The sequence below is a fragment of the Aotus nancymaae genome, unplaced genomic scaffold (genome assembly GCF_030222135.1).
Source record: "Aotus nancymaae isolate 86718 unplaced genomic scaffold, 86718_ANA_hifiasm-v0.15.2.pri h1tg000012l, whole genome shotgun sequence".
Classification (NCBI taxonomy): domain Eukaryota; kingdom Metazoa; phylum Chordata; class Mammalia; order Primates; family Aotidae; genus Aotus; species Aotus nancymaae.
The window spans coordinates 26,482,281-26,509,643 of NW_026988423.1; the positions used below are offsets into that span (position 1 = coordinate 26,482,281).

The 27,363-nt window shown below is 39.0% G+C and overlaps 1 pseudogene; it reads left to right on the plus strand.

Annotated features, from left to right (window-relative positions):
* Positions 1–407: 407 nt before the first annotated feature.
* The window catches only part of LOC135274538 (uncharacterized), a 103,434-nt pseudogene continuing 76,478 nt past the window's right edge, over positions 408–27,363 (plus strand).

Below are 27,363 nucleotides of genomic sequence, written 5' to 3' on the forward strand. Positions count from 1 at the left end.
TTTCAGAAAGTTGTTTCTGGATATTAGAGCAAAGTGGAAAAAAATGAGATGGAAGGTATTCTGAGAAATTTTTGATTTGGGATCATCTCACCCTCCCTACCCAAATATCTCATGTTCCCCTTTTTCTGATTTTGTTTTGGAAAAAAAGGTTTTGAAATGGGTATTTGTGCAGTATATAATTTTACACACACACACACACACACACACTCATATGACTGCATAAACATGCATGCATTAACATGCTTATTCAGTACATGCAACGTGCAAGGTATTTTGCTAGAAACTTCGGGAGATGCAAATGTAGTTTTCCATTCACCCTCAACTATCTCCAACTCTGTTAATGATAACAAAAAAAAAAATAGCAGAAAACAGTGAGTGTTAGAAGCCAAATGGCTACTATAAGCATCATGTACAAAGAAGTTCAGAGATTGAGGGAATCACTCCCTCCTTCTGCAGCCAGAGCAGGTTATAAGGAGGAGCTGAAACGTGAGCCCAGTCTTGAAGATGAGGTGGCTCTTCCTATGTGAGTATATTGCTGAAAACTGCCACTGTGGGAAATAATGGGAAAAAGCAAACCAATAACAGAGAGGGCCAAGTGACAAAGCTCCCAGAAAGCCACAATGTTCTTATGCCCATTTTCTCTATGGTGAAAGAGTGAATCATCTACTATATAGTATGGGTCCACTCCCTTGGAGCCCAACTTTCTTCTCTAACTTCATAAAGAGATCTCATCCTGACATCATAAGAAGGTCTCATTTACACTTCACAGGGGAAGCTCATCCCAACTTTTCCTCTTTGCAGCTGTAGGACTGAAAAGCCAATCAAAGCAGAGGGATGAATAGATAGAAGTCACAGCCCATTCAAGATGATTGATTGATTGAGCGCGTCCCCCTTTGATTAGTTCCACTCATTTAACAAAACCTGTATTAACCATTTACAAATTTTCTGGCATTAGGCTAGGCACTGCCCTCAAAATATTTAGGAAAGGAGAAGTTATATAATATAAAATCAACAGCACACACAGTGGAATAATGATGCCTACAGGGTGGTCTTGGAAGTCCTGAAGGGAAGTTATTTAAAGAAAACTGGAAATTCAGGATGACTTTACGGAGGAGAAACTTCAGTGGCATCTATTGTCTTGCTAAGTTTTGAAGGAAAAGTAGGTGTTAACTTGATGGAGAAACAGTGTGGACAATGGTAAACTTTTATTTGTAAACACCATGCCAATCTATTAGCCTTTGTTGCTTATAGAGAGAATTTCTAGAGGATAGCACTTCAAGCTTGTTTCCTGGACACATTAATTTAATGCTATCAAATCTGATGGTTTAGCTCACAGTATCAAATAGCACTGAGATAAAATTTATATCAAGATTAATTTATAAAATGTGATGGCATCTAGAATAGCTTTAAAAAGTAAGTCCACTATTGTTTGTGTTTAAGTCTTTAGGTGGTAAAACACAGAGTTTAATATTGTCATTGGTGATACATTTGGTTATAAAATTGAAGACAGATGTTAAGAATTATTATTGAAATATCCCTTGAAAAAGATTTTAAAATTTAAGACCATAGTAACAAAGATTGAGAAGTGGCGTAGGTGTGTGAGCAGTGTATGTGTGTTTAGAGGACGATGGTTCACAAAAGCATGCTAAACCATTCTTAAATGAGTATATCAAAGAAAAAAGGTAAAATTATAGTCACAGTTTATTTATAAAGTGATGGCAATGAAAAGTGTTTCCCAAAACTTGTAGAATATAGCCAAAGTTCTCATTAGAAACAAATTGATAGCCTAATATCATTTAGTTCTTAAGAACAGATAATTATTCATGTCAAATAACTAGAAAAGTGAAATTAACCCAAGGAAGGCAGAGGAATAAAATAGTAACGATAATAGTAAAGATAGCAACAGAAATAAATTAATTTAATACAGGAAAAATAATCAGTAGGAGTAATAAGTAAATCCTCTAACACAGATAAAATTAAGAGCAATTTTAACAAGAAAATAAAGGAAAACACATCATATTTAAAATAAATGAATAACAAAGGATATGATATACATGTGTATATTTAACATATATCATAGTGTTAATGCACATACTGTTAATGAGAATGTTATGTGAAACTTCCTGCTACTTTGTAAAACACAATAAAAAGATAAATCTCTAGGGAATTTACAAATTACCAAAGTTGATTCAAGAAAAACATGGACACAGCCACTGTGGAAAGTAGTCTGGAGATTTCTCAAAGAACTTAAAGTAGAATTACCATTTGACTCAGCAATTCCATTACTGGATATACGCCCAAAGGAATATAGATCATTCTACCATAAAGACACATGCACATGTGTGTTCATCAGAGCAATTTGGATAATAGCAAAGACAAAATCAGCCTCGATGCTCATTAACAGCAGAATGGATAAAGAAAATGTGATCCATATGTACCATGGACTACTACACAGCTATAAAAAATGAGATCCTTGCCTTTGCAGCAACATGGATGGAGTTGGAGGCCATTATCTTAAACTAATTAATGCAGAAACAGAAAACCAAACACTGTATGTTCTCATTTGTAAGTAGAAGCTAAATATTTAGTATACATGGACACAAAGAAGAAAACAATAAACACTGGGGCCTATTTGAGGGTGGAGGGTAGGGAGAGGGTGAGGCTTGAAAAACTGCCTGCTGTGCGCTGTGCTGATTACTTGGGTGATGAAATAATCTGTACACCAAACCTATATGACATGGAACTTACCTGTGTAACAAACCAGAATATGTACCCCTTGAACCTAAAATAAAAGTTGAAACGGGGGAAAAATGGAAATTTTGAGCCAAAGAAATAATATGATAAACATTTTCAAAGAATCATTACGGAATTATTTTATCAGATAAAAAATTAACAGTTTCATTGATGAGTTTTTTTTAACGTTGAAAGTAATGTAAAATGTAAAGATTTTGATAAAAGAGAAAAATATTCAACGTGTCTTAATTCATTTATCAAGCTAATATAAGACCGATAAGAAAATCTTTTCTATAATGCATACAACAATACTGTGGAATAGCCTTATTTAAGAATGTGGATACAAAAAGTTAAAATAAAACATTCATACAGCTGGGAGTAGTGGCTCACACCTGTAATCCCAGCACTTTGGGAGGCCGAGGCGGGACTAACGCCTGAGGTCAGGAGTTCGAGACCATCCTGACCAATGTGGAGAAACCCATCTCTACTAAAAATATAAAATTAGATGGGCATGGTGGTGCATGCCTGTAAGCCCAGCTACCAAGGAGGCTGAGGCAGGAGAATCACTTGAACCCAGGAGGCAGAAGTTGCAATGAGCCAAGATCAAGCCATTGCAATACAGCCTGGGCAACAAGAGTGAAACTCTGCCTCAAAAAAAAAAAATAATAATACAACAACAACAACAACAAACACTCATAAATAAAGTTAAATGGTATGATAAAAAGAAAAACAAAAGCAAACCTATTTTGACATAGAAAAGTATATTCTTGAATAAAATAATTCACATTTATTAAAGTACTGTGTCAGTAAGTCAAAATGAAGGAAGGCCACATGATTATGTCAATAGTTGTGATAAAATTTAGTATCTAGTATTCAAAAAGTAAATTACAGTGAAGCAGGAGAAGCAATATTCTTTCTTAATATGAACAAAAGTTTGTATCAAACCAATTATAAATATCGAGCTCATTAAAACTGGTGGGAGGTGGGAGAAAAGATGCTTACATATGAAACAGAAACAACAAATTTGCAAGGGATAAACTAAATATTCATGATTTTCAGAATACTTGATATTTTATTTTCAGAAGTCTCTAGTAGACAATAATAGTAGTGAACTGAAAAAAATATCAGAATGAATTAGTGTTAAATTTAGTGGTGGATTACAAAGTACATATATGATATTCAATTACTTTTCTACTGTAAATATTTAGAAAATATAATGGATAAAATAAAATGGCAACTAAGACAGATAAAAATGTAATAGATTAAAACACAAGAATATAATAAAAATAGGCTGGGTATGGTGTCTCACATTTGTAATCCCAGCACTTTGGGAGACTGAGGCAGGTGGATCACCTGAGGTCAGGAGTTTGAGACCAGCCTGACCAACATGGTGAAACCCTGTCTCTACTAAAAATACAAAATTTAGCTGGGCGTAGTGGCAGGTGCTTGTAACCCCAGCTACTCTGGAGGCTGAGGCAGAAAAATTGCTTGAGCCTGAGAGGTGGAGATTGCAGTGAGCCAAGATTGCGCCACCACACTCCAGCCTGGGCGACAGAGCAAGGCTCCATCTCAAAATAAATAAATAAATATTTTTAAAATGTGAAAAGCCTATGTTAAAACAGAAAAAAAAATCAATAAAATATAAAAAAAATTAACACGTGAAACTCTAAACATAAATTGGCAAACATGTAAATAGGGTATCCTCCAAAAAGGAAATCAAATGTATATTCCACATTATTAGAATTAAGAGAAAATCAAATAATGAAATACTATTTCCACCTGTGAAAGTTTTCAAAATAATAATACTTCATTTTGAAAAGAATGTTGAAAAATTACTTTTATAAATTATTTGTTACAGTAGAAAGGTACCGACTTTCTAGAGATTTGTCAATAGTTATCAAGAACAATAGAGAAGTTTCTGCCACTGGGCCTAATAATTCCACTTGGAAGAATATATTCTCAGAAAATTATAAGAATCACCTAAGAATATTTTATATAAACTAATTATCATTAATTTATTTATAATAGCAAAATATTAGAAACAAACAAAATGTCCAACAATAAGCAGGATGGGGTAGAAAAATTACGATATTTTCATATAAGAGCAGAGGAAATAGTGTTTGCATAGAGTAATGACATAGGAGAATGTTCATGATATAATCTATTTACAGTGAGACATAGGGAGAGAGAAAAGCTAGGAGGAAACACACTGAAATATTAAGTTGTAAATCTCTTTGTCATGAGATTACAAAATATTTTGAAATTATCTTTACACTTTTCTTCATTTTCTAAAGTTGCAAGAACCTCAGTTGGGCAAAAAGCATAAATGAAAAGAACAATATTCCTGATTGTGTTTTATTTCTCCCCAGATCAAATATGACTGTTACAGCATCCATGTTATGGTTAGCATATTTGTGTGGCCTTTCATTCGACTTTTCAGTTCTTATTTTATAATTTTTAGCTTATAACCCTCGCCACCCCACCAGGATCTGTTTCAATACTTTGTGAAATATGTAGAGATGAAACAGGGACAAATGGGGAGCAATGTCACAAAGGTTATCCACACTCAGTTCTCTTTGGTTTGAGCCCAGACCACATCCAGAATGTGGACTTGGCACCTTTCCCTCTGAGGTTAGATTTATTCTGATGTGTCTGATTAAACTGCCCAACAGAGAGTGCCCAGGAGCCAGTGACTGGCCAGCCTCCTGGGAGCTACAGCATTCTCATCCATGTATGAGTGCCAGGAGGAAAGAACTGACATTTGAGAGTCAGGGAAGGTGTGGCAAATCCTACCACATCTCCATTCTCCACTTCCATGACCAGAACTGTGCTTCAAATCTGAATGTGCTTAATGTCTAATGGGCTAAGTAGGAGAGCCTTTCTATTCCCTGAAACTCCTTTCACTCTAGAGTTTCTCCATAAAGTTTTCTTTAAATCTTTTTAATGTTTAAGATATTAAAACTAAATTTTAATGATAAAAATTTCAAGAAGAGATCCACGAAACCTTAAACTTCCCCCTTTCTCATGAGAATTTTTTTTAAAGAAGGATCAATTTATGAAATACTTAACATAATGTTACTCTGATTAATCTGAAGAAGTGTGAGTCATTACAGAATCATTCTCAATTCAGAACAGAACTTCATGGAATTACTGTGCTTTTAATCCAAAGCGTTGGATGTTTGAAATTTCATGCCTTTGTGGTGTCATGCCAACCAGGGGAGCCACTTCTGAAAACAATGCATTGTTGAATTCTGGGTTTCAGCTCTATCAGGTTGATAAATGGCAATTTTATAAGACCTTTCTCAGTTAGAGAAAGGATTAAGGTATGACCAGGAATGTTTTAAACATTTAATGTAAAGTTACATTTCATAATGAGGATTAATTAGAAGCTGTGTAATAGAAATTTTTTTCCACCCTAATAGGAAGAGATGTAATGCTGAATTATTTACATATGAAGGTTAAGTTTGTCTGGAAGACAGAATTTAACAGTATAGCCATTACTGAAATTAATGCTAAAGGCGAATTAAGACCTACTGTCTGTAAGTGTGCTTGTGTGAGTGTGTATGTGTCTGTGTACATGTGAGATCCATTTGTTGTTGCAGCAAGCATAAGCCAAACAGTAATGGCTCTTCCCACTGACAGGCGGGGTCACATTCTATCAGAGTTGCTTGCGTAGATAAAGTTATGGAGTGAACGCTAACTCAGTGCTTTGCTTCCAACTTGAGTTTCAGCACCATAGCTGCCCTTCTTCTCTCTTTTCCTCCCTTCCTCCCTCCTTTTCTTTCTCCTTTCATAATCTACTGCATTGTTATATAATACACAAATATTTATATATACACATACACACTCGAGCTTATTTATGCTACATGTATATATGTATATATAGCATAAATATATATATACATAAATATATATATATAATGGTAATGCCACATAAGTAACTAGTTGGTTTTATGCTAATAGATTTCCTATTTATTTTACTTTCTTCATTGACTTGGGTCTCCTGATTTTTCTCTATCATATTTGGGGAAAAAAAGAGTTGTTTTTTTTTTTATTGTATGGTCCTATGTTTTAAATTTTTTCTCTCTCTCTCTCAAAAAAAAAAGGAATGATTTTGAATTGCATGAGCAAAAAAATAGTAGCACTATATGGGCTCATGAAAATGTAGTCTAAAATTCTCTTTTTCTTTTCAGATAAGGAACCTGAATCTCAAATCAAACCAAATGAAAATACTATATTCTTTTTTGAGTCATAACTAATTTGTAATTTAAATACAAACAAAACTAAAAACTTAGTATTATAATTATCACCATTAAAAAATGACCTGTGAAAGTTTGATTAAAAAAGTAATCTCTCCAATACTCCAAATGCACATATTATTCCCAGGGTTGTTATCCATTTATTTTATTTTATTTTATTTTTCGAGATAGAGTTTTGCTCTTTCACCCAGGCTGGAGTGCAGTGGCTCGAACTTGGCTCACTGCAACCACTGCCTTCAAGCAATCCTTCTGCCTCAGCCTCCTGAATAGCTGGGATTACACGTGCCCACCACCATGCCCGGCTAATTTTTGGATTTTTAGTTGAGACAGGGTTTCACCATGTTGACCAGGCTGGTCTCGAACTCCTGACCTTGTGATCCGCCCACCTTGGCCTCCCAAAGTGCTGGGATTACAGGTGTGAGCCACTGTGCCTGGCCCTGCTATATTCTTTTTAAAATACATTTTGTCAGGAAGATATCCTAAAGCTTTTAGGAATCTCAGGATATCATCTTCCATTCTGTTTGTGCTCAGTTGAACACATTGCATTATTTTTGTTCATACTTGCTGCTGTAACAAACCCAAAATTAACAGCTCACATGTGAAATTTACTTTTTTACTTTTTTCTTAGGTAAAGCATAAAATAGGTGTTTTGATTGATGGAAAGCTCTCTTTAACAGGGTGATTCAGAGGCCCAGATTTCTTCCATCATCAACACTTGGCTTCTAAAACAGTCATCATTCATCTACACCAAGCTAACAGAAGAGGAAAGAACATGAAGAATGGTATGCGAGGAATATTGGAGGTACGGGCATTGAAGTGAAGCCCATCACTTATGTTTAGATTCCACTGGCTAGAGCTCAGTCACATGGCCATGCCCAACTAAAAAGGAAGGTGGGGATACATGTAGTCTAGCTTTGTGACCAGGAAAAAGAGGAATCAGGCTTGGCAAACAGCTAGTCATTCTCAGCCACGCATGTGTTCAACAGTCACAATGTGGTAGAAAATGCTTTCCACTTTTTTTTTCTATGTTGTCTCAACTTAAAAGTTTCACTTGCTTAGCACTTTCAAAGGTCATTTTCCTTTGTGAGTAGCTATATTGGAATCTGATAGGGAATAAGAGTCATCTAATTAGAAAAGTGTGAATCAGAACAAAAGCTCTGTACAACACAAAAGTGTTTCAATAAGTAGAAATCTTTTTTGCATCCATTCAAATAAAAGGCTAGAATCTAATGATGGATTCTCTAATGATGTAACGATCAGCATCTGGATACATCTGTCCTGGGATTAAAGCTACCCAACTAAAGAGAACAGGAAAAGGTAGTGAATATGAAGAGAAGCATCATTCTGCTTAGAAGACTTGCAGAAGCACTGTAAACTTGAAACATTGCTCCAGTTGCTGTGCCAGCTAAGATCCAGTAATGTTGACAACCATCATTATTGTAGTGTAATAATGATAGCAGTGCCAGGGTTAAAAATGGAAAGACCAAGGAAAGTTGCCTTTCTATTCCAAAACCTCTATTATTTTCTCCTATTACTTTGCTCTAGTCAGACAAACTGATTTATAAGTTATAGCCTCGGAGCTGCAATTAATTTCACTTAGGGCATTTTCACAGTTGTACAATAAATGTTTGAATTAAGACATTTCTTTTCTTCTGAAATTGAATTGCATGTTAACTGGTTATTGGCTGATGTTGGTGGTGCACACAATTACAGATAAGAGCATTGATCTGGCAGGAAAACAAATTGGCTCCTAAAAGAGGGCAGTTTGGATTTGACAGCTTCAGATGATTAGGTGTCTCTCTAATGGATACTGTATATTGCCATCAGAGGTGTTAAAGATCTTCAAATTCTTCCTTTCAGCTGCCTATTTTTACCAAAAAGCATTGCTTAGATATGCCTGTCTCCTCCAGTGAATAGCTGAATCTGATGATAGGAAATAATGTCCAAAATTATCTGGATGGCTGGTGAGTTACAAATACCTAGATCATGCCCTGGGATGGGCAGAAGTAATGAGGAGAAGCCTTCTTGGTTCAATCAAGTAACTTTAGAAGTGAGGCTGATTTCAAGTACAAATGCCTAACAGGCAAGAGACATAAGCCACCTCACCCAACCATGACAAAGTACTTTCCCAGGATGCTAGAGCATCAAGAGTGTAACCCAGAGATCTTACTCTATTTGGAAGAACCCAAGTTGGGGCCATCTGGGCTGGAGGATGTCTAATCCAATGTATAGTTAGGTGGCTTGTGCAGAAGTTGGTTTGTTGGCTTTTAAGGACTTGATCTGAGTTCAAGCATTTTTGGGGAGAATGATTCAGGGCTGGTCTTATCCAGTGATCTCAATATAGAGATAGGATCACTTGCTTCCTTCTCATGAACATCAACAGCTCGACCTCTGCACTCCTTCCCTATCCTACTCAAGGTAGGAGGCCTTTGGTGAATAGCTTAGCACTGCCAATCAGATATCCTAACTGCCCCTAGTAGAAGAAACACTGGGTAGGTTCCTTTTATTTTAAGAGTTATCTATATGACACCTCCAGCATAAGATGATCTTATTGAGGAAACCTCTCTATTCCCATGGGAGTGATAAGCAATATTCTCTTTAAGAGCTTCTGGTCAAAGTCCAGATTCCCAGCTCTAGATACATCTAAAGAAGCCTATTATGTTGCAGAGGTCAAGCTTTCAGGTCTTGTCCCATTGAGAAGATAATAAAAAAGCACTTGCAGTTGGGTTTTATTCATCATTTATATAATCACTGAAATTACAGATGAAATAGGTCATTATGTTGTCGAGGCTCTCTGGCTAATAAGTGTATGTGTGTTTTCTCTTTTATAATATCCCATAAAAGCATGCTACACAGGGTTGGATTGTAATAATCTCTTGGCCATTTGTGGCAAGTGCAAACTATTTCAAAGGAGCTGAGTTTCTGCTTGATTTCCATCTGGAAGACTTTTGATAATGTTCAGTTTGAGCGGCCATGCCTTTGGCTTCATCTTCTATACTTCCGTGATCCCAACATAGCCAGCTCTGCTTGGACAGTGGTATTGGAGCCCTCTTATTGGAGGGAACCACATGGTGGTTCCCCGGTCATGTTGGAGCAGTGTTTGTCAAGCAGGACTATGTGGGATCTTATAGGGTGAGGGGGTGGGAAGGGTTGGTGCTGGAGACTTATTCTTGGAAAGTCAAAAGTTCTTTATGAAAAATTTTCAAAGTTATATTTTCATTTCAGTGATCTTTAAGACACGTATGAGCACATTCTGGAGCAACTGGAAGACCTTCTCTTAAAAACACTGCCATGTGATTTCAATGCCCCAGATGCATTTGCTTTAGGATCTACTGAATGAATGAAAATAAATTTGCAAAAGTAGAATTCATTTGCTCCTCAGTGAAGACCAAAGAATATCAAAGTGTTCTGAGAAATTATGGGTTCTCATAATTTCCATAAAGAGATGCACCGAGGGGAGGGAGTCATTGCCTAGCAATGGTAGTAGAGGCAGACTCAACACAAAAGTAAGTGCATGACCAGGTACTGTGGCTCATGCCTGTAATACCAGCACTTTGGGAGGCCAAAGTGGGAGGATCACCTGAGGTCTTGAGTTCGAGACCAGCCTAATCAAGATAGTGAAACATCCTCTCTACTAAAAATATAAAAAATTAGCCAGGTGTGGTGGTGGGCACCTGTAATACCAACTACTAGGGAGGCTGAGGCAGGAGAATCGCTTGAACTCGAGTCGGGGGTAGGGGGTGGAGGTTGCAGTGAGCCAAGATCGTGCCATTGCACTCCAGCCTGGGCAACAAGAGCAGAACTCTGTCTCAAAAAATAATAATAATAAATAAGTGGATAACAACCCTGGGATAACAATATGTACATTTGGAGTATTGGAGAGATTACCTTTTTATCAAACTTTCATAGGTCATTTTTTAATGGTGATAATTACAATATTAAGTTTTTAGTTTTGTTTGTATTTAAATTGCAAATTAGTTTTACTCTACTGCATAAGGAGTTTATGCCTAGCTTTATGGTTACATATGTTTAAGAAACATTAAAATTTTAAAAATTGAAGTCAACAGAGGTCTTTGAATTGTTTCTCTCTAAAAAGACATCTATATACTATTGAAGTTGAAGAAATACTGCTTTATATGATTATATATGTTTTTCTGGGGCAACTATACCCAATTTACCCCTCCAAGGGCTAGCTGTCCACAAAAGTCACCATTTTCTAATTTTAGTAACTTGTGGGGTCAAAGTAGAGTTGACCACAATTAAGACAAAGAAAACTAGATGCTCTTTCATGTTCACTTTTCTTTGGAGGATGTTCTGGCCATATCACTCAAGCGACATTTTCTATGGACCTCTCTGAGCAACAGTCCACAAACACACCAATTGCATAAGCTCTTCCTAGATACTTCCTCCTGTCCTTTAATGAAAGTAAGGGGCTCTGTATTTGTTGCCATGGATTTTAATAATAATCTGCCTCATAGAAGGTGTTCAAAAAGTTGAATGAAAGGATAAACTCAGATCAATTACACATGAGATAGTTGTTATGTATTATCAACCAGTCGGTTGATTAAAGAACTATAGAGTAGGATGGGAAACATCCTCCAGAGAAGTCTTTGGAAAGCTCTCTGATTCATAGTCTTTAAATGGGGTTCTCAGGGGCCTGGTATATATTAAGCTCCCTCCTTCATTTTAGCAGAGCAGAAGAAATATAGTCTACCCAGTCTCATAGGCAAATACTTAACTGTTCTCTGATAGGAATCCCCTGACATGTCAGAGTAGATAGGTTTAGAGCAAGTGAGCCTTCTGGGGATTTATCTAGGCACTTGGAATGAAGTAATGAGCAGGAAGGTGCTTGAGAGAGTTGTTGAGAAAGAATCATGGCTGCAACTCAGAGGAGGGGAGGAAGAGGCAGATGGGGTAGGCCAGAGTCTGGGAAGGGTTGTGTTAACTCACCCCAATCGTATGCTCTGTCTTGGATCTCAGAGATAAGATAAAAAGAATTGGCTGGGCTTTGATGGTTCACGCCTGTAATCTCAGCACTTTGGGAGGCCAAGGTAGGTGGATCATGAAATCAGGAGTTCAAGACCAGCCTGGCCAACATAGTGAAACCCTGTCTCTACTAAAAATGCGAAAAAATTAGCTGGATATAGTGGTGGGTGCCTGTAATCCCAGCTACTTGGGAGGCTGAGGCAGGAGAATCCTTGAACATGAGAGGGAGAGGTTGCAGTGAGCCGAGATTGCACCACTAGCACTACTGCCTGGGTGACAGAGTGAGAATTCGTCTCAAAAAAAAAAAAAAAAGAATTGGTTGCAACCGTGATGCCAGGGACAGGCACACTCATCCGGGTTCTTCCTTGCTATCAAAAGTGACATGGTGTGAAGGATAACTCTCTTATTTTATTTTAAATAAGTGTCTTTGCTTCTACTGAGTACTCATCTCCAGGTGGGAGAGGACATTCACCCAGTGAATCATAGCCAGTGGGTGGGTGCTGGGGGCACCTGAATGAAGCAGTTGCACTTGAGTTGCACTCAGATCTGACAGGAAGCAGATAGAGCATTGTCTCTAACCTGAAAAATATCTTTGGACAACTCATTTTTCCTTTTAATGACTCAATTTTTTAACCCATAAAATAAAGGCAGAGATGCTTCTTACTTTTGGAACTATTGTTGGGATATGTCTGTCCTCAAATTGCTTTCAGTTTATAAAAGAAAAGAACTCATGCAGTTCTCTCTTCACTATTCAGTTATGGACTATCTACATCCCGTTCTCTTCGACTATTCCCTGTCACATCATCTGCCTTTGGGAATATTATGAAACAGGTTTTCTTTTCTGATATTTCACTGATACACTCAGAAATTTCCTTACTTCAAAGAATAATGGAATTGATGTTTAAAGAAGTGGAAAGTTAACTTCCTTTGTATCCCACATACCATAAGACTTTAGATTTATTACTTATTTTCATTAAGCTTCTATTTCACATCTATAAATTGCGACACTCTAAAGACCTTTACAGGGTTGTTGAGAGTAATAAGTGTAAATGCAGTGTGTGAACTGTAAATGTAAAGGGCCGTTCAAATGCCAGGAACCAACATCTAGTAGTTAATTGAGCAAAGTATTACTCAAAACCATCAAATCGGGAAGCATTTGTATTATTAAGGTCTTTATGACATCATCTTTGCTGCCCCTTGCTTCTGTGTTTTCCATTAGATGGTAGACTTTTTGAAGAAGCCACATCCTACACGTCTTTGTATGAAATCTTGTCAGGAACATAAAAAATGCTTAATAAATACTTGGTGAATAAAGAAACAGATTTATTCTCTGGATTAGCAGAAGGAAGAACTAAGCTTCACGAGTGGAGTGATTAGTGTGAAGAGCTAACAGGCGGAACAGCTCAACTGTGGAGTGGGTGGTTTAACAAGGTGGGAAGCTCCCCAGTCATTGGAAGTGTTCAAGTAGAAATCGACTGCTAGACCTGATGCAGGTGGGATTCCTGAATGGGCTAGGAGACTTTGAAGTTCTTTTTCATGAATCTGATTCTCTGGAAGTAGAAAAGAACACTGCTAAACACCTAGGTGACTATCCAGGTATGATTCCTTCCAATAATACCCAGAGATAGTCAAATCCTACAAAGCCTATCTTTCACAGGCTGTGAGAGTGCTGGGGCAGGGGGACATTCTGAATCACTTACTGGTGTGTGGCTTTTGATTCATCCTTTTATGTAGTATTTGAGCAAAGCTATTCTCATCAGGTCTAGTGTTTCAAAACAAAGACAAAATAAATGGAAATGTATGAGTGCTGGATGGCATGGCCTTAATGCGGCAATGGTAAAATCTGTGTGTAATGGAATCTTCCAACCCATGAACTTGGGTAAGTAGATGGGTTGAATATTTCCAAAGAGCATACAGAATTCACTGAGCATTTGAACAAGCTTTCTTGTTTATTGCTTCTATAGGTTGGCTGGGTACTCATGTTCTACATTCTTCTGTGGAGCCAGCCTCAAATGTTGGTAAAATAGATGAGTGCCTATAGGATCAGACTTGAAAAGTAGAAATGGTTCCTCTTGCCTCTAAATACAGTCATATGTTATGTAACAATGGGGATATATTCTTAGAAACTCATCTTTAGGTGATTTTATCATTGTGAACATCAGAGTATTCTTATACAAACCTAGATGATACAGCCTACTACACACCTGAACTATATGGTATAGCCTATTGTGCTCCTAAGCCACAAACATGTACAGCATGTTTTTCTAGTGCGTATTGCAGACAATTGTAACACAATGGTATCTGTGTCTCTGAGCATATCCAAATATGGAAAAGGTAAATTAAAAATAAGATATTGTTATCTTATGAGATCACCATCATATAGACTTTTGTTCACCATTGTTGAATGAAAGGTCGTTATGCAGCATATGCTGTAACTCCTTTGCCAATTTTCTAGGAGCATCTATCAGAGATGATCTCTTACAAAATATATTATCTGTATTATAATGCATTTGTTCAGTTCTTTTCTGTTTACTACATTCTCTCACATGCATTATCTGTGTTACCCAAACCATCCTTGGCTGTTTTCATTTCCATGAATGCTCACACTTTTGGTAACCACGGAGGCTTATGTGTTCTTTTCCTTGTTAGCAAATGCACCCTTCCAAGCATTGATATTTCTCCTGCAAAGCAATCATTACACTTGTTGATTATCTGTTCTTCCTGCAGGCTTTAAGTTCCAAGAGGGTTGGAACTAAGTTGGCTTTGTTATCTGCTGCGCTGTGAAGCCTAATACAGTTCCTGGCACAAAATAGGCACTGCCTAAAGATTTGTTAAATGAATATATGAGTATTAATGGTCTTTCTTCAACCTCATTGATATTTTACAGGTAAGTTCAGAAAAATTAAGTAGTTTACCCAAAAGTTTACAGATTAAACACTCAAAATACAGTTTCCTGACTGCAGATTATTAGCTTCGCCCCTCTGTATCCTCTCTGTATCACAGCTATTTCTACTGGTAGCATGTGCCTGTGTTCCTTGGGACATTAATAATCTTGATGTTGATGCTCTGAATATGCTTGTCTCCTTTGTAACTTAGGATGGAGATGGATTTGAAAGAAGAGAAATATTTCTAGATGACAAAAAAAGAAAATATTGTCATTTGGCCTGTGCACACTGCAAAATGCATTTTTCAGGAAATGCTATGAGGCAGGATGGGATGGCTTCCTGAGGGTTTTTGACACAAACCTACTTGTAGTCAAGGCTAATGCAAAGTTTGTTCCATAAGATTACAGGAATGAGTGGTGTAGGCATTGCTGCTCTAGAGGATTGCATATGAGGTCTGCATACATGTCTTCTACATAATTAAGCCAACTGACAATTAGACCCTTGGAATATAAGGTCGTATATGTAGGTATAGGGATTCAGGACAAGGAGGAGAGTGGGGAAGGAGGATGGAGAAGGTGCCACCACTCATGGGCAAAAGAGTATGACAATCTGCCTGGGCCATGTGGTTGACAACCCTCCTGACGCTTGTTTTGACTTTTCTCTAACTGCACAACCGGTGTATGCAGATGACTTTACATCTCATAGCAAAATGTGCGACAGCAACGTGCTAAGCAAATGCAAACAAAAATATGCTTCCCCCACTCCAAACAAATCTCTCACACATCGCAACTATGCCATGGCATGGCGAGAGACAGGCGTCAGAGACCACCAGGAACCAGATTTGCTCATTGTTTAAACCACTCTCCAGGATCTATATATATGCACTGGGAGATCACCTTCAGTTGCATTGGATTGCTTGCTATGATTTAGACATAACATGAGCTATGATTTCACTCATCCATGCATGCTTGAAAGCATTATCCATTTGATTCATTCAACATTTATTGCACACCTACTGTGATCCAGGAATACATAAGCACTAAAGAAGGTACCATAAGGATACAGAGCTAAGCCATATGAGAAGGCTATCTTCTAGTTCATTGTTTCTCTGCATTTGCTCATGCTTGTCTTTCATCTCTGGATGTTGCTTCACCCTACTTTCTGCCTGTGGAAATCCTTCCCACAGCTTAAGGGCCAGCCCAACAGCATTTCTTTTTTCCTCTTTACCACTCCTCCCCATGATAAGAATTAATTGTTCTTTTGTCCCATGCTCCAACAGCACAATGCCTCTACTCCAAAGTTGCACAGTTGGTATTTGATAAAAGGGCCTGCTGCCACCTTATTTCTCCTGCTTTTATTTTTCCCACCTTCCCAAAGCTTGTAGGATAAGTTCTTCTTGAGTTCTGTGAAAATTCTAACAGATGTAGGAAGTGTATTAGTGGCCTAAACCTCATAAAAGGAGGCCTTATAATTAAGTTTATAATTTTTGCATTGAGAGTCTTATGGCCCAAACATAGCTGCAGGGCTCCAATTTGCCTTCCTCAAAACTCCTTACAAAACTAGAATAACGATAAGAAATTATGCTGTGTTCTTCTCCAGGATAGCATAGCATGGTGGCAAAACAGGGTGAAATTTGAAGTCTAGATTTGGCTGAGTTCAAATCCTGACTCTGCCATGTACTGAATATGTCCCTTTTGAGAAGTGACTTAACATATTTGTGTCTAGGTTTTCTCATCTTTACAATGAGCATAATAATAGAACATATTTTATAGGATTGGTATAAGGATAATGTAATACTTGCACTTACTGGAACACTGTATGGCACTTAATACATGTTCAAGAGATGCTAGTTATCAATATTAGTTATTATTCTCCAGATGAATTAATTCATAGCTAGAGTTGACTATGGTGGCATACTATTGATGGTTCTTTATAATTAGAATTATATTCAAAATTTTTGAGGCTCAGTTTTGAAAAGGTCACTGCTGGGAATAGATTCTTCAAATTCTCATACTATTTATGAAGAGTAAGTCATTTAGAATTAAACCTCGGAACTTGAATTTCAATATTTTTACCACTATTAGGTGGTGTCTTACCTGAGAGAACTTATACAACCTCCCTAATCTTCTAGTTTCTCAACTTAAAAAGGAGAGGTAATCTGCCACTCCCCACATCAGGGTTCTGTGATGATTGAATGAGTGTTGTGAGAGTGAATTAAGTAAAGAACATATGGAAGTGTCTCGCATCATGCATGACAGTCTTAATAAATGTTTGCTTCACTCTTTAATTTAAAAAAGATAAAGAAGCTCTTCATGGCCACTGAATCTGGAATCTAGTACACCTGAGATGACCCTGGGTGTTTTGATAGTGCCAAACAACAGTAACTTACAGAGTGGCTTCCAATGTTCTGGGCAGGATCTGCTGCACCCATCCCCCTGCCACCACCCAGATCTAGATCTAGCTATCAAATCATTCAGTCCTTGCAACAACCCTGTGGGGTAGTACTATTATGATTCTTTCTAAGGTGAAGAAGCAGATGAGGACTGCTCCTAAGTCAGGGCTGCGGTTTGGGGCCTGTTCCTCTGTCTTTCTACACACCTATTCTGGCAGCAGGGCTCAGCTGCTTGTCTTTCTCCCCACAGCATTCCTTTCTCTGGGGTAGTTGAAGTGTATTGAACATTTGTGTTGAACAGACTGAGCTCATGGCCTAATCCTTTGTCCTCTCTTTTTTTTCAAATGCCCACTGGGTTGTCTTTGGGTGCTAAGAATTGCTTTGTAGGAGGAGAAATGTGTGATATCTTTCCTTACCTATCATAGGGGTCACAACCAACATTTTTATAACGAAAGATACGTTAACAAGAGAAAGCATAACAATTTTCTGAAATTTTATGAAATGAAGACCCAAGAGCTGGGGAAACTATTTTTATGCTTAGGCTTAGTGAAGAATGAATGACCATGTAGAAATGTGACCAAAAAAAAAAAAAAACACAACCGTGTTCTAATGGTAAAAGACTGAGTGGGGAAAGCCAGCAAGACCTGTCTGTTCAGATTTTTCTTGGTCTTTCTGTGTAGCATTCTTTCCTCCTGGATATCGGGCAGGACCCCTCTGGAATGAGGGTCTTCAAAGGAGAAGGGAGAGAGTGACCTTTGTAGATTTTATGGCTTGCTTTGGGGAGGAGAAGTTCTAGTTTCTATGACCTGCGTTGGGGAAGAGGAATTCTGGTTGGTAGGACTTGCTTTGGTGGAGAAAGAGGGGCAAGAGACAGGAGGGCAGGAGAATATCAGAGAGTTTGCTTCTGAGATCTTCCAGCCTCCTTTAGTTTGAAGTATTCAGTGTGTCAAAGCTCCAGACTTTGGGGTATTGTTTTCTGAGCCCCAACAGCTTGAATCATGCCCTTTGTACTGCCTGGGGCAGTCTGGCTACCTTCCGTAGAGTCTGCCTCCACTGCCAGGTTGGTTCCCCATCTTGTTTCCTGTTTCCTGCTTCCAAACACATGCTTTTCTCCCAGACTGGACCTTCCCAGCCTTTGAGACTCATGTTGCTTGCTTAGGTCTCAGCATGCTGCAAGCCATGTGGGCTGACTGATTAAACGTCTGCATTATCTCTTTCAGGCTCTAGGAGAATTAAGTGACCAAAATCATCTGAAAGTCCTTAATGAATAAAACTACACTCAAGAGGAGATTATCATGTAAAGGAGAGGTACATCATGTTTGGGGAAAAAATACCCATGGAAATACTGAGTACAGTAAGTTATTGAGCTTTGCATCTGGGCCCTCTAGGAGGGTTTGCAAATGGGCTCGCCCTACAGATGGAGAATATGGGAGCATCATGCTGTGATGCCACCTCTTGGCTAATGCATGTGGATTGTCAGGCGACAGAGGGAACTCTGATCAACCAACATTGACTTTTGGTACAGAATCCCCATGGAAATCACCCAAGGGAAAGCAGATGACTAGTGTGCCTTATGGGGAAGCATTTTCTATATTTAGTGACCAAACTTTCATTGCCTTTGGAGAATGAAATCCATGCTTCTTTTTTAGAGTGGTTGTTTTGAGTGATAGTCAACATGGGGAAGAGATGGTGTTACTTTCTAAATAGAGTAAAAGATGAGCAAGATAAGCAACTTCCACCACATGGCAGCAGGTATGAAGACAAGGGGTGCCTGTCTCCAGCATTCAACTAAACAGTCTTTTGCCAAGAACCTCACCTTTGGCCTGTGTAGAGCCCCTCTCACTGGATCACAGCAGAGATCAACAGCCAGACCCAATTACCCCATGGCATCTTGGCCAACCAAGGAGTGCTAATTAGGTTCAATTGTGATGAAGGTAGAGGGAAGATTCCCCCATTCCACTGACCCCTGGAGTGATTTCCTTGTCTTAGAGACTAGAAGGATGGGGTGATATTCTTCACCTCATCTGTCCATGGCAAGCTGGGTATGTTGCTATTGATTCTGTTCTTAGCCTCATATCCTCCAGTCCTCCACATCTAAGGGATTGACACTGCCCTTATGCCTCCTCCAAATATAGGAAATTTCTCAATTTGTAATTCAGAATGTAGATGCTTCAGGGTAGAGGAAGAAAACAAAAGTATAAATACCAGCTATTGGTCCAATGTCCTCTGTTTTGGAAGCCACATTGATATTGGCAAAGTGTGGCAATGTCAGCTCCACTGCCCACCACCCACCTACCTTTTCTCTTATGGATACAATGCCTTAATTCATAAGAGGCAGTTCATATAAATGCTGAATTCTAATTTATCAGGGTTCTCTCAGGGCTTCCAGCTATAATAGCTTTAAATCCAACAAATTTGCTACATGCAAAGGTCCCCAGACTACCCTAAGACATATTCCCAAATTTCCAGAGCTTAAAAATCAATGTGCTTAAAAAAAAAAAAAGAAAAACAGAAAATGCCAGCTGCCTTTGCAAACAAGGACATTGGGAAACAAATATAATTGCATTCTCTCCGTCTATGTCCGGGAACTTCGACTGCTACTGTACTACATCAGGTATGCAATGAAAGACAAACAACGAGGACTCCAAACAGAAGAGGGGAGCTTGAGTAACTGTAGTTTTTATGTTAGGGAGCGCCTGAGAGAGAAAGGAGCATTGTATCTCAGATTAACAGAACTGCAGGATTTCATTAATGACAGCCCAGCTTTTTAGCAAAAGGAAGATAGTTAGGGCAGTAAAAGAGAACATGACTAGAATGTGCTGTGCTAATTGGAAATGTATATTATCTTCAGGCGATGTGTGTGTGGAGGAGAGGGGGTTGGGGAGGATGAGAAGAGACACACACTGAGAGGCCTGCAGGAGAAAACTGGACCCAGGACGCCCCAGATTTGGCCACACCAGCAGGGCAGTTAAAGGGTCCTTTCTTGCTGGTAGGAACATCTAGTGCCCGGACCCCACCCTCCCCCACTCCCTTTTAATTCAATGGCTACGTAGGGGCTTCTTTGATGGAGGCTTTGAAGTCGGTGGCTTTGAGATTACTCTTCCTCTGTGACCTTGACCACCAGCCATGAGGTTAGGGGGGAAGGGGAGGGGAGGAGGAAGGCGCTGGAGTTGGAAAAAGGAAAGGAAGGAGAGGGGAGGGGAAGGAAGGCCGCCCTAAGACATTTCTGCAGCATTCCGCGACTTTTCTGATCACTCTGCAAAGTTGAAATATGATTGCAGCCTTTGCACCGGGAAGGAAAGAAACCATTTAAATGAAAAATTAGCTGCCTTAGCAGGTCAAGCACATAGTTACATTAATGTCGTGTAGAACAATAAATCAACTTCGATCTCCAATTGAAAAAATGCTAATTTAGCTCAGCGATTCACTGATTGTACTTTCCTCTGATAGAAATCTTTTCTTTTATTTAATGCGAAGCGGTGATTTGACAGCCTCCTCTAATGGTGCTTGCAGACTCTCAGCATTTCAGTGGAATTCTGATCATGGTTTTAATATTCCGTGCAGCTCTGCCCCCTCTGATTTCACGCTCACACATTAACGAGAGCTGACACTGGAGATTAGACGCAGACAGCTGGAATGCCAGGTCTTTGTTGCAGCATGGACATGAGCCAACGTCGTTCAACCACAGCCAAGAGGGACCTGGGAAAGTCTTCTTAAGAAGGAGGGGAAGGCGGGGTGCGGGGCTTGAGGGAGGGTGGGAGCGGGGGATGAGAGCAGAAAGAAAGGCAAGGTAGTTTCTGAAGGGCATATGAAAATAGATGTTTTCAGAAAGCCCTTTCGTCTCTGAAATTCACATTGGAATCAATTCTGGTTTATTTAGAGGAAGTGGTTCATTATAGGGAAATCCCAAATTGGTTGCAGTATTTTTCTGTAAACTCTGAAAATACAAGTGTGATGCACGAAAATGGAAATGGCTCCCTGCTTCAGCTGCTCACTAGTTCGTCTGAGAAACAATGGTGATTACGAGCTGGAGGAAGAGTGCTTACATAAGGAAATGTGTTCTCCCCTTTCCCTTAAAAAAATCACTTAGTTCCAGGTGAATAGATGGGGAAATAAAACTAGATTTACGAGCCAGGGCTGCCTGTGCGACTAGCGACTACCTCGGTAAGAAAGGAAGTCGCGTAGCCTAACTGCCTTGATCCTAATAAATTGTTTCCTGATACCAGAAATCAAATAAAGATCCATAGTTTCATCTAAACCATGAAGCAACTTGGGCTCAGCTAGTGCCCATATTGCAAAGGGGAAGGCAGAGTGCTGCCTGAGACACTGGCTCAACTTTGTCCAAAAGAAAATGACAGATGATCAAAGTTGCAAAGACGGCACATTAATACTATGTCGAAAAAAATTGTTTCTGCTCCCGGGGGAAACCAATTGAGTAGAAATAACAAATGTCCTTCTTGCTAACTGTATCATTAATAATAATCGTACTTTGCATTTTTATGGGATACCAGGATTCCAGAGCACTTTATAAATATTCATGGGGGAAGGCTGGGAAAGGGAGGTGGATGTACCCATTCCTGATGCCTGGCTGGAGTGACTGAGACTCGGGGTCCTGCAGGGGCTTACCCAGAGTGAAATAGCAAGCAAATCACAAAGTGGGCCTCTGATGCCCACTGCTGTCTCCTATGAACAGGGAACATGGCTGTAGTTTGGGAACTAGATGAGCTGAACCATCTTGTATCACTTTTGCTTGTTAGTCTTACTTGCCTTGATTGAACCACTGTCACTGATAGAAGTTTATTCATTCTACTAGCATTTAATGAACACTGAACTAGGCAGTTTTGATTAAAAAGAAGTATAAGTCAGGATATATATATTTTTAATAAAAATCTAACAGCCACATCACAGTAGTTAAGAGCGTACCTTACTACAAGCATAAATCAGAGTAATTATGAGCAAGTCAGATACATTTGCATACAAATCTTAGTTCCTCTCTTACTGGCTTTGTGATCTTAGCAAAATGCTTTGCTTTTCTCTAAACCTCAGGGGTTTTTTTGTCTGTAAAATGGAGTTAAAATGAAATAATCCTTAACACAGTGCCTGACCCATCATTGGCACTCAGTAAATGCCAAAAACAACCATTGTTGTTGTTGTTTTCATATAATTGTTGGGAGAGTTCAGTGAGAATACACACACACAAACATTGCCTGATAGAGTTGGTTCATGGTAAACAGTTAATAAGTGCTGGTTATTGTTACGTAGCACATCAGAATGTCTAATTCCAAAGCAGCACTCTTGCCTGCAAAGTAGTCCTCTCAGTAGATTTTTGCTGATTCCCAAGATGCTGAGAAATTGCTCAAAGCATTTTTGGAACTCTTCTGGAAAGTTATGCATGGACATTGTTGGTACTTTCTTAAATATCTTGAAATGTGGTACATCTTCATTCTTGGATGATTGATTTGCTGGAAGCTATTAAAAGTTGCCCCAAAGCTATGACCAATGAAATATGATGGGTAATCAAGTTGGGGAACACTGCTTTGGAAATACATGTGCCTATAAGGAAATTAGATTGTTTTAATTGTGTGGATATATAAACTGAACCTGATCACAATTCCAAAAAAAGCTATTAAGCAAACATAGCCATTTCAGAATATACGCATTGCTTCTCAAGGAGAGTACTTAGAAATGATCGGAGATTCTGATACATTTGTGGGGGGCAGGGGAATGAAGCTTGTTGTTTCATGGTCACTGCTTGTAATAACCTTCCCTGAATAGCTTACAGTCCCAGCTAGAAGAAAAGGACATGCCTATGAATGCTTCAGATTACGCACAATCTGAGGTCCACTTCCCTTGACTTTGCCCTCTTGGCTTATGTGCAGCTTTAGTGCAGGGTCAGTTTGCTCATTTTTTCAGAATTGTGCAAACTGACCCTGCACTTACTGGGTTTCTGATAGTTACTAAGGATTAAAACTGACTAAGTCATGATCTCTGCCCTCAAAGGCCTCACAGTCTAATAGGGAAGACAAACAAATAGTTGCAATACAGAGAGGTAAGTGCTGTAGGAGAGGGGCACATTAGGAGTAGGGCAGATCCCAGAGGCCCTATATGTACATTATGCTCAAGTGTGTGGACTTTTTCTTAGAGTTGGATAGGAAGTCATTGGCCTTTACAGCTGGGATCAAACATACTCTAATTTGGCTTGCCCTTCTGTTCTATCTGTCCCTATTCCTGGCTTCCATGTCTTGACCAAATCCTATACTCCCTGTATTATTAGCCCTGAGCATAGCTGAAGTGCAAGTTGTCCTTTTTTTTTTTTTTTATCTTACTCCCTTATTAAGGAGCTCTTTGGCAGAGAAAGAGAACAAGAAGAGACTTTTCCCAAGTCTTCTCCAGGAAGATTTAAGAGGTGTGATTTATTATAATTTCAATTATAAAAGGTTTGGGTTTGGCTTAAAGAGTTTTCACTGACAATGTCTGAGTGTGTTCCAAGGGCTGTAAACCATGGCGGGTTTCCAGTGGCCCCAGGTAGCATCCCCATAGTCACATTACTTACAATTGATAATAAATGGCTTTGACCAGAGGGGAGAGTAGATTAGCTGAATAGAATGCTTAAGTGCCTAAACACATGGGAGACTGCTTCTGGTGGTTAGATAGAATTGATCATATCAGTGGCAATATGGCACATATAGAATGTTGTGCCTCTGTGACCTGCAGGTAGGAGTGCCATTTCTGCTAACACACTGTCATTGAAATAGATTCATTTGTTCATAAGCATGCAGAGAAAATGTGTCCCGACTGTGCATTCACTCTGGGTAGAGCACCTAGAAAAGCATCTAAGATGTTGAAGATTGTGATTGTCTACTTGGATTTGAAATGCCTAGTGGCTTCAGAGTGCTTTAACTATTCTGAATGGTCATGATAAAAGCATGTCTTAGAAGAGGGGTCCCCAACCTTTTTGGCACCAGAGACCTGTTTTGTGGAACACAACTTTTCCATGAATGGTGAGGGGTGTGGGGATGGTTTCAGGATGAAAGGGATGAAACTGTTCCACCTCAGATCATTAGATTCTCACGAGGAGCGTGCAACCTAGATCCCTCTCGTGTGCAATTCACAATAGGGTTCACACTCCTATGAGAATCTAATGCTGCTGCTGATCTGAGAAGAGGCTGAGTTCAGGCAGTAATGCTCACTTGCTCGTTGGCTGCTCACCTCCTGCTGTGCAGCCCCGTTCCTAACTGGCCACCAACCAGTACTGATCCACAGCCTGGGGGTTGGGGATCCCTGTCGTAGAAGAGTGATTCTCAACCTCAATATTATACCACACACAAGTTCCAGGCATGTTATAAGCATAATATTGGTGGATGATTTGTTAAAGCTTGTAGATAATTGAAATGGGGGAAAAATGGGGTGATTATCCCTATAAGTCACCCTTCCAATAGGCTTTCTAGAGTGGGAGAGAAAGAAATGCCTATCTGGAATTAGAGAAGTCTCTGAATAGCCTCCAGGGAGTGTGCCATGAAAGTACAAAAAAGGAATTTCAATATGAATTTTCAATGGAAAAAAAGTTGAGAACTCCTATGCTGAAAATGCCATTTGATGGAAACATGGCCATATTATGTATGCAACTCAAACGGAGTTTAGTTATTGTGAGATGAGAAAAGACTACATAATGATGTAGTATTTAGCTAACTGAGTTTCAAGGTATATTCCTTGAGACTCGTGTCTGCAGTTAAATCCAAACATGGTAGTCTATTTATTTGTCACGTTTTTGTGCCATTATTGTTTAATCCTGTTACTCTTCATTAGTGGGTTTTCCCATTGCTTCAGTTCATCTCTGAGCACTTCCTGGGACTATTAGGGACTGTAGTGGAGGTCATGAGGGTCATGGATGTAGGGAATTATCACTTGTTAAATATCTATTGTGTGCTGACAGCATGCCTAGCATATGCATATATAATATGCATATAATTATATAGAATTTAATGTATTATAATGTATAATTTCACACCATAATAAACATATAAACTATAATTAATATACATATATAATTTGACCCTTACAATAAGCCTATGAAGTTCTTTTCCATTTTACAAATTAGGATTTTGAGACAAAAAGAAATCTAAATAATTGACCTCCTAATGTCAAACACCTAGTAAATAATAGAGGGCTAATTCGAAAACAGATTTTTTTTTGGAATACCCAAACCCTTATTTCTTTCCTGAGCATGTGCCTGTGAAGGGATACTAGACAGGGTAAGAGTGTATATGTTCTCAGTGTTGCCCCAGTGGGATATAAGTGCAGGAACTGAACACAGTCTAAAATTCAAAGTCTTGGGACCAACGTAAAGAATCAGAGCCAAGAAGAGATCACCCATGACAGCCTCTAATGAAATGTATGGGTCAAACCACGTAAAATTGTCAACAGTTGACTATTTTCTACCTCTAAAAATGAAAATTTCATATGGTTCAACCTAACAAAAGTAGGGTAATCAGTGCTAAGGCACACTTAATAGGTTTTTCTCACGCACGAGTTGAAATCTGGCCTTTAAAATGGAAATAGGATAGAGTCATTTACTTCAGCTCCTAATGTTCCATACATCCTATGGCTCTAAGGTAACTGAATGGGAAAGTCTAGCTCAAGACTTGTAGCATCTGTAAATCAAGCATTTCATGGTGAGAAAGAAGGGGCAAGATAACTTCTTGCCCTCTGATTCTCCCACCAGCTATGGAATGTGAGGCACAGGCCCTCTGCAACTAAAATCATTCTTTGTCTCAACCCTATGACCCTGTAAGCCCCAAGGAAGCCCAGTTACCCACTGTTATGAACTGAATTGTGTCCCCCAAAAGATATGTTGAAGCCTTAACCCCTAATACATCAGAATGTGACCCTATTCGGAAATAGGATTGTTGCAGATGTAATTAGTTAAGATGTGGTCATACTGGAATAGGTCAGGTCCCTTATTCAGTGATTGGTGTCCATGAAAAATAGGAGAGACACAGAGACAAAGACAGGGAGAAGATGGCCGTGTGATGGCAAAGGAAGAGGTTAGAGTGAGGCATTGTATTAGTCCATTCTCATATTGCCATAAAGAAATACTTGAGATTCAGTGGTTTATAAAGAAAAGAGGTGTAATTGACTCACAGTTCTGCAAATGGTACACGAAGCATGATGCTGGCATGTGCTCAGTTTCTGGGGAAGCCTCAGGAAACTTATAACCATAGCAGAAGGCAAAGTAGGAGAGAGGTGTCTAATACAGTGGGAATAGGAGCAAGAGAGAGGTGGGGGGAAGTGCTACATGCTTTGTTTTTTTTTTGCAATCAAATCTCATGAGACTCATGATAGGAGGGACAGCACTAAAAGGTGGGTGGGCTAAATCATTCACGAGGGACCACCCCCATGATCCAATCACCTCCCACCAGGCCCCACCTCCAACAATGAGTATTATAATTCAGCATGAGATTTGGGCAGGGACACAGATCCAAACAATATAAGGCATCTGTAAGCCAAGGCTTGCCAGCCATCACAGAAGATAGGAAGAGGCAAGAAAGGAGTACCCCATGGGCCTCAGAGAGAGCAGGGTCCTGGTGACACCTTGATTTCTGACTTCCGGACCTCCAGAACTGTGAGACCAGAAATCCTTGTTGTTTTAAGTCATCCAATTGATAGTACTTTGTTACGGCAGCACTAGGAAACTGATATACCTACTTTTCATGTTCCATATCTATTTTTTTCTCTTGTGCTCAGTCAAGATAATAAAGAAAAGGAAATTATCATGTAAAAAGACAAATCCTAGATTTCAGAAAACTTGACTTACTAGGTTGACTCACTTCCAGGATGTTCTAAAGAGTTTCTTTTTTTTTTTTTTCCTGAACCTTAAATTTGGGGACTACATACGCAGACTGGTCTCCCTTAAGTAGGAGATTTTCATTTGATTTATGATGGTCAACCTCCATGTTAGATTTACCCTGAGCCTAAGTTATAGTCTAGTGAATTTTGAACAAATGGGCTGCCTTCCAGTGAACAGCAAGGTAAAGGATGACAATGAGGTCCTCCCTTGTGGCCATGACTGGTCTTCACGCCATCAGCAATGAATTTGAATTATGTTAAA